We start from the raw sequence: 8,202 nt of genomic DNA on the forward strand, positions 1-8,202 counted from the left end.
CTTGTGCTGAGGGATGCTTGGTGAGCTGGGGGTGGTCTGAGCCATGTACAGGTAATGGCTCATACGGGGCTTTGGCACAGGTATCCCTGGAGAACAGCGTGGAGGAGGCATTTCTCCTAAATTTGTGCCCAACTGGACTACTGACAGGAGAGGGATGGTTCTGGATGGGAGGCGTTGTTCTGGGGTCTGAAGGAAGCGTTCTGGAGGCGCAGTCTGGACGGGGTGCGCTGTTGTCATTTGGTCACTTTCTATTTCTACAAAGACGGGCCTGTGCGTGTGTCTCCACAGGGAGACCCTGGACCCCCGAGAACTCCATTCCCCTGTTTGTAGCTGCTCAGGAGGCCATGTGGCAAGTGCCCCACCCCTCTCTGGGACCCGCCCTGAGTTGGGGAATTCTGTGCCACCCCAAATCTTCCCCCAGGGCCCCACAGGCTGCTCTGCCCCCTCCTGCCCCAACCTGCCAGATCCTGCAACTTGGGCCAGCCTGCCCCTTGGGCCCCACAGAGAAGAAAGACCCAGAAACCCCCCAGGCTGGGTCCCATGGGATGGGAGCTAGGTGTGGCTTCCACCTGCCTCTCCCCATTCCCACTAAGATCCAAGGTGGGAGTCTGCTGAGCTGAACTGAGGAAATGGAGGACTCTGGAGGAATTCTAGGGTGCGAGGTGACCCAGAGGCATCCAACCAGCCCCCTCTGGTCCCCTGCCTGGGCCTGCTGCTAGGTTCCCCACGCCCCAGCATTACTCTTACTTCCCAGGATGGTGAAGAATGTGGCCCCCAATCCCAAATATATGATGTCAGAAATGTTAGGAGTGGGCAGAGAAAAATGTTCCCCCAAAGCAATGCTCACATGGGTCTGAGAAGGGTCCTTTGGCCCCAGAACCCCACCCGCAGAGGTAGTGGTGGTGCTGGTGCTGGTGCTGGTGGTGGCGGCGGCTGCGGCGGTGGTCTGGCAGCCATCAGCTCCTGTCCCATCTTGTAGAGGGCAAAGTGGCAGTCAGGCATGCCCAAGGAGGCTGTCTTGGCGGCAGAGGGCACCCCGCCCCTCCTTTGCTTAGTTTTGTTCCTGGCCCCCCACCTGGGCACAAGGCCAGGCCCCAAGGCAGGGCCCCGTCCTGGGGAACAATGCAGCCGTGTTTCTCCGGGTGGAGGGGAGGTCTGTGGAGGATGTGGTGGGAAAGACGCAGGCAGGGAAGTAGGGAGGGATCCAGGGAGGGACTCTATCCCAGGGATACTCCAGGAGCTGGGGAGTTTCCCAGAGCCTCTGGGTAGGTGGGGGGTGGGGATGCTGGGAAGCCAGAGTGGGGGGGGGGGGGAACCTTGCTCCAGGGACCACCTGGACTGGGGTCAGAGTCTTCAATGGCAGCAGGAGAGGGTTGGGTGGGATAAAAGGAGGGACTTCCTGGGGTTGAGGAAGGCATGGGGGGAAGAATTGCAGGAAGTGGGGATGGGTGTCGGGCAGGAACCCAGAACACCCAGGCCCCTGCCCTCCCAGGGAAGGGTACAGTCCCCGTAGGGCCTGGTCAGGTGCCGGGCCTCCCACCCCTCATCTCCCTCGCCCGGGACGAGGGCCCCTGGGTTCCTCTTCTTGCCCTTGCGCAGGGCTTTGCCAAGAGGGGTTTGGGGGTGCGAGGGGGGGATTAAGCCCCCTGCTTCTGTCCTTCCCCGCGCAGGGAGAGCCTTCGCTTAAAATCTGGGGCTGCTTCCAGGGCCCAGGACCGGCAGGGGGAGGCCAGGCTGGGTTCGGGGGCCCCAGGTAGAGTCGGGACAAGGAGGGAGAAAGTTGGGGCTGAGTTGGGGGACGGAGAGAGAAAGTGGGGGCGGACCGGCTCCGGGGGCACATGACGGCGGCGCCCGCCCCGCCCCGCGCCCGCCCCCTGTCCGGCCGAGGGGAGGAGACGGGAAGGTTTTAAAAGCGATTCGGCCCCGCGGCGGGCCGGCCAGTGAGTGGGATGGAGCGCGGCCGGCGACCGACCCCGGCCCGTCCCGGGCCCGCCGCCCGCCCGCGTCTCTGCCATCGGGCCCGGGGCGGCGGCCGGAGCCCCGAGCGCCGCTCCCCTCCCCCGCGGGTGAGTCGGGAGGGAACCGGGAGGGAGGCGGCGGCGCCGCGGCGGCGGCGGCAACTTTTCCGCGCCGGACTCGTGGGCGGAGTGGGGGTGCGCCCGGCGGGTCCGCGGCCCTCTGCGAGGGGGTGGGCGCCGCCCCGCCGGCGGCGGCTGGGGGGGCAGCGGGGATCGTGCATCTGGCGGCGGCGGCAGAGCCCCGGGGCGCCCCCTACGGAGCGGGGGAAGGGCGGCCCAACCTTCACCCCCTCCCCGGGGGCCCACTGGGGACCCCTAGCCACTCCCCCCACCGGAGACCCCGAGACCCATGAGAGCTGGCGGGGAGGGCGGGTCCCCCAGAGACTGGGGCGGGTCAAGGTGGGCAGGGTGGGAAGGGGGAGGGCATATGCCCGGCTTGGGGTTAGGAGGGATGGATACACGGTGTCTGGGCTCCTGGGGTGCCTGTCTCGCCTTTGGTGGGGATGGGGCAGGAGGAGTGGGTGCAGGGGTCTCCCCGAGTTCCATGGATGGCGGGTGACCCAGTGGTTCAACTTCTCGACATGTCAGCCAATGAGTGGAGGGGAGGCCTTCCAGTGAGGAGATCGAGTGGGGGCCCAGCAGCTAGCCCCAGCTTGGTGGAGACTGGGGGACCCCTCTCCTCCCTCATGGTTCCTTCTGGCCCAGGACCGAAGAGCTCATTCCGGGTTGCTTAGAAAGGGGGCCGGGTTTGGGAGATTCCTGGGAGTAGCTGAGATTCCTGGGAGTAGCTGCGGTCCTCGTGCCCTTGGGCTGCAGGAGGGTGGAAGGGCCCAGACTAAAAACCTGAACTTTGCATTCTCGCCGGCACTGACCTCTGACCCCAGCACTGGACTTGACTGCCACCAAAGCCCCCAGCCCTACACTGACTTGCCTATCCCGCCCAGCCAGGCCCAGCCAGGCCCCATGGCCTCCTGAATGCCTTGAAAGTGTAGCTGGCTCTGTGTCACCGCCCCCTCCCTGCCCCAGCCCTAACCAGCTGCCCACTCCTGACTCCTGACTCCTGACGCCTGGTGTATGCGGCTGGTGTATGCGTGTAGGGCTGGGGGGGGCGGTGCGGGACTCCTGGCATGAAGGGTGTCCTCTGGCAGCCCTGCCCATGCCAGCCGGAGCTGGAGGGCAGTACCCAACAGGTGCCCCGGCTTAGAGAGGCGAGGTGATGTGGGACACACCCTGTCCGCTCGCCCACGCACCCTGCCCGGGCCAGCCCGTGCGCATGTGTTCACACGCCACCGCCGTCCTGGGAAGGCACGGGCCCCAGGGCCTGGTGCCAGCTCTGTCCTGGCTCCCAGAAGGGCACCCATCGCCCTCTGCCCTTGCGGGATGTCCTCTGGGAGCTCCTTCAAGACCCCAACTGGCAGGCCTCGTCTGTGGGCCTAAGAGGGGGCCCTAAAATAGCTGCCGGCCTGGCCCAGGGCTGGCACGCGGAGCACAGGCGTGACAGGGCGTGTCCGGGGGGGTCGGGCCTGTCGGTGCTGGCCCGGCCTCCAAGTCTCCGCAGACCCTTGCTCACTGGAGAGAGCCGAGGCGGATGCTCCGGGGGTCCTCGCGGGGACCCCCGTACCCACCCCTGCCTGTTGTAAGTGGAGGCCAGATGTTCTGCGCGTGCTAGGCAGATCCCTGTCCCGGCTGCCGTCCCGGGGTATCTGGCCCTACGCTCAGGGTGGGTACAGTTGGGGCGACCCGCTTGCTAGGGGCCCAGGTGGCGCTTTGATAGATCTTAAGGCGTTTTTCAGAGTGTGCCCTTCACCTGGGGGAGCTGGCGGAGGGTGTGCGCGCGGTGAGGGGTGCCCCCCGGAGCCCTGGTGGTCTTGAGCGGCCCCCCTCTGGCCGCCCTCACTGGGCTGCTGGCCGGCCGGCCCCTCCTTACGGTGGATACACTTTCTGCCAGGAGCAGACCTGGCTTCTCCTTAGATTTGCTGCATGACCTTGGGCCTGGCTCCGAATTCCTCTGGGCCTCGGTTTCTCCATCTGTAAATGGGGAGCGTCGGGAAGCAGCGGAGAGCCGGCGTACCTCGCCTCCCCGGGGCGGGCCCTTGCCTTCTGGGGCACTGTGGGCACCGTGTCTCCTGCCTTCGGGTGTCCTGGGTGCACGAGGAGGTGTGTCTGCGGAGGGCTGCTCACCTGGGAAGGACGGCGTGGAGGGCAGTGGGCGTGGGCGGGTGGGAACCCTTGCGCAGAGGAGGGCGCCGCCATGCTGGGCACGGCTGAGTCATGCTCGAGCGGCGCCTTGCCCCAGGGTGCTGGTGCTGGCGCCACCCTGGGTGTGGTCACTGAGCTGTGGCCCTGGGCAGAGCGGGCGGGTGGTCTGGGATGGGGGCCCCGGGGGGCGAGCGGCCGCGAAGCTGACTTCGGAGACTCTAAGACCCTTGGCCTTCCCCTGGCCTGGGTCTGGCATCACCAGCCAGGACTGTGGTCACCCACACCCTTAGAATGCCTTGGCGATCCTGGGGGCCCTGAGCCTTGGGCTTGGGAATGTGGGGGGGCGCTAAAGGAAGGGGGACGGGACCCAGAAGCCAGCGCCAGGCCTTGAGGCCAGCAGCCCCCCAACGCGCAGGCCAGGGCCAGGACGTGGAGCTGGGAGGACGCGGCGAGAGGTGGCCGTGGTAGAAGGGGGTGCCCGTCGGTGGAGGGCTCTCCGTGTGGCTGTTAGGGGGCCCCTGGGAATTCTATGGCTGACCCTATGGGGATTAAAGTCGAAAGCAGGGGCTGGAGTTTGGTGTGGTGTGGCTGGGCGCAATGGGGGCTGGGATGTGACTTGCCTGGTTCCCCTATTTATAACAAGTGATTCAGTGCTCACTTACTCACCCCTTCCTGGGCCTGTCTCCCCCTCCCCCCCAGCCCCGGGTGGGCAGCGGGGGGCCCACCCACTTGCCACCGTCCAGCTCTTGCCTCCACCCAGGTGCCAGTCTCTGAGGGCCGCCCATGGGGACGGTCGTTACGGTCGCTGTGTTGGGGCTGGGGTAGCGGACTGGGGGGGCTGGTGGTCAGGCGGCACTTGGCTGGGCGGCCCAGGTTGGCGGCTGGCGCTGGGCCCGGCCCGGGGAGCCTCTGCGGAGAGTCTGGGCCCATTAGGCAAAGCGTTAGTGACAGGCTGGGAGGGCGGGCGGTGGCGGGCAGGGCGGGGCCTGCAGCCCTTGGTATTTTCCGATCCCAGCTGCTCCGAGAGGGTGGAAAGTATTTGGGGACCAGGCTTGGGGGCGGTGGTGGTGGCGCCCCCGGCGGAAGCTGCCCCTGATTCATTCTCGGAGCACGGGGTGGGGGGGCAGTACTCCCGCCGGCGTCTCCTGCCCCCACGCCCTGTCTGCAGAGCGCACTCCGGCACACACTCGTGCATCCATCCATCCGTCCGTGTGCCTTGGGGCCTGCTTTGCTCCCCGGCCCAGGGGCCCATCTTCTCCCCACGCCTCCAGCTGCCAAGAACTTGGCCTTCCCTGGACACCATCTCCTGTGGGCCCGAGGGGCGCACCATTGGTAACGGGGGTCCTGGCTCCGGGGCACCTGCGTGGCGGTGCCCCATCCATGAGAGACCCGGGCCTTTTGTGCCTTTGGGGATGGGGAGTGGCCTTGGCCCCGGCCCGGGGCTCTGTGCAGGGGAAACCCCACAGGAAACGGGCCTGGCCAAATGGCCGCCCTTCCCGTTCTCGTCCCTGGGACACGAATGTGCTGTCTCACTTCCGGAGGCGGCCCAGGGAGGCCGGCCGCCCTGCAGGGCCTTGTCTGCTCCCGGTTGGTGCCCCCAGACCCCGAGGGGACAGGGTTGGGCTGGAGCCTGATGGGAAAGCGGGTGGCCAGTGTCTGTGTGTGTGTGTATACGGGAGGGATCGGGGGATGGAGCGGGACCCCTCGCTCCACCTGTCTCCCAGTGGTGGGCGCCACCAGCTCTGGGCACTGGGGTCCCACCAGTGTTCGGAGTCTTCGTTTCCACCATCTTTTCTGTTTCTGTGTGATGACAGCGTAGCCCCGTCCTGAGTACACGTATCACTTCTGAGATCCTTGCCACGACATTATCCCCGCTTTGCGAACGAGGAAAGGGAGACCCAGAGAGGCTGAGTGACTTTGTAGGAGTCGCCCAGCTACAGAGCTACAGAGCCAGGGTTCAGATCTGCCCAAACTGGCTTCAGAGTTGGGGTGTCCTAGCCACAGGGCTCTTACCATTACGGAGATCTCCATTTACTGAACACGGAGCAGCTTCATGGCCTTGTAATGTGCAGCTCACAGGGTCTCTCCTGCTCAGAAGGACCTGAAGCTTGGATTAATGCTCTGCTTCAGCCTCTTGACGTTCTTAGCTTGGGAAGGGGCCCCACAGTTGCATTTTGCACTGAGTCCTGGAAGTTCTGGAAGGTGGTCCTGGCGCTGGGCACTTGCTAAATGACACATACACTCTTGGCAAAACCTCCCCGTGATAAGCAGTTGAGGCCCTTGGCTCTGTCTTACAGAGGGGGAAACTGAGGCTTGGAAGGCATATGGGAGATGGCCGAGTGGGGATTTGCACCTTAAGCCCAGTCTGATACTCTGCAGTTGCGTGTACCCAAGGGAAGAGCGGGGCACCCACTGCTGGCGTCCGCGCTGGTGGGGTGCAGGCTGAGGCCTGGCCACTGAGGAGACCAGGCCATGGGGGGAGGCCCTGGTGGTTTCCTCCTGCCCTTCAGGCTTCTAGGAAGTGGCGCCAGCTGGGGTGAGATCACTTCCTCACCCGCCTGCCCGCCACCCCCTCGACTTCCTCTCCTCATGGCCCCATTTAGCCCGCCCAGGGCTCGCTAGTGGCGGGGAAGGGGGGGACCTGGCTCTGGGAGTCCCTGCAGCCTCCTTAGCCCAAAGGGATCCTTTGGGCATCTCTACGTCTTTGGGCCTGGGACTGAGCGCGTGGCCGTGTCGGGGACGTCCAGTCTGGTGGTACAGCGTTCCCTGCGTGTGGTTCTGGAGAAGAGCTTCCCTCAGTGGGCAGTGGCAGGCAGGGGACCTGGAGGACAGATGTCTTCAAATCTCATTACCTCCTTTGCTCTCTCTCTCTCCCCCAGGTGCCAGCTGCTGGCCCCACCCGGTGCCCCCCCACCCCTGTGCCATGGCCGGCTGGGGTTCCTGGGGATGGGATTTGCTGCCTGTCACAAATCACATTGCCAGGGATTTCCAACCGACCCTGAGCCCTGCCTCTGGGGCTGCCACCACCACCACCACCACCACCACCACCACCACTGCTGCCGCCACTGCTGAGGACACTGCCTGGGGATGGGGTTGAGGCTGGGGTGGGGGTGGATGGCAGAGAGGCCCCTGCTGTCTTCGTCTGGCCTGGGGAGCAGGGCTTAGCTGCTTGTGAGCAGAGTCCACACCAAGTCGTGTTCACAGTGGCTAAGTTCCGCCCCCCGGGACCCCGCCTCCTCTGGCTCTGCCGCTGCGCCTGTCTGGGCCTCCCTGGGCTCTGCCTCCCGTGCCTACTGAGCTGAAACACAGTTGATTTGTGCAGACTGGCTCAGTTCAGCAGGAACAGGAGTCGAGCCCCCTCGGAGCCTGTGGCGCCGGCCTTCCTTGGGTGGGCTGCTGCCTGGGGGAACGATGAGGACCCTGACCCAGATCTGTGTCTGGAGGTGGGACTTGCGGGGAGGGACGTAGCTTGGGATGGGGTAGGAGGGCCCGGCTGTCTGCTGCAGCCTTCCACCCCTGTGCAGTCCTACCTATCCCTGGATCTACCCTGGGCAGAATATACAGGTGGGTGGTTGGCCCTTCCATGGGAAAGGAAAATCAGCTGTATCTGCCCCCACCCAACCCCCCATCCCCCAGATAGACCTCCCAGCCTGGAGCCTTGGCACTCTCTCCCCCAGGCCTGGTGGGGCATGGGCCAGGCCTATAGCTTCCTGGCAGCCAGTTACCCAAGAGGAAGCTGCCTTGGCCCCCAGACCGTTAAATGCCAACTCCAGCTTCCGGAACCAGGCTGGCCTGACCTGAGTGTGCCTGGCCCCTTCTCCCCGAGCCCAGCAGCTTCCTAACTTGGGGGTTGGAGCTGTGACGTGCTCCTGGCACGTAGGGCAGGGAGCAAGGTCCCTGTGGGCCCAGAAAAGACACAAATCACATCCTGGGGTGTCTAAGAGTTGAGGCTCTGTCCCATGTCAGATGGGATGGGCTCTTTTTA

General features: G+C 65.3%; 3 non-coding genes across 3 annotated transcripts; all 3 read left to right on the plus strand.

The window, feature by feature from the left end:
* Nucleotides 1–7,153: 7,153 nt before the first annotated feature.
* MIR23A (microRNA mir-23a) lies at nt 7,154–7,205 on the plus strand. The gene has a single exon (NR_049269.1). It is a non-coding gene; the product is annotated as a microRNA mir-23a (primary transcript).
* Nucleotides 7,206–7,374: 169 nt separating this feature from the next.
* On the plus strand, nt 7,375–7,434 carry MIR27A (microRNA mir-27a). Its single transcript, NR_049270.1, has one exon. It is a non-coding gene; the product is annotated as a microRNA mir-27a (primary transcript).
* A 68-nt stretch (nt 7,435–7,502) lies between these two features.
* On the plus strand, nt 7,503–7,564 carry MIR24-2 (microRNA mir-24-2). The gene has a single exon (NR_049271.1). It is a non-coding gene; the product is annotated as a microRNA mir-24-2 (primary transcript).
* The last annotated feature ends 638 nt before the right edge of the window (nt 7,565–8,202 follow it).

The sequence above is a fragment of the Canis lupus genome, chromosome 20 (genome assembly GCF_011100685.1).
Source record: "Canis lupus familiaris isolate Mischka breed German Shepherd chromosome 20, alternate assembly UU_Cfam_GSD_1.0, whole genome shotgun sequence".
Classification (NCBI taxonomy): domain Eukaryota; kingdom Metazoa; phylum Chordata; class Mammalia; order Carnivora; family Canidae; genus Canis; species Canis lupus.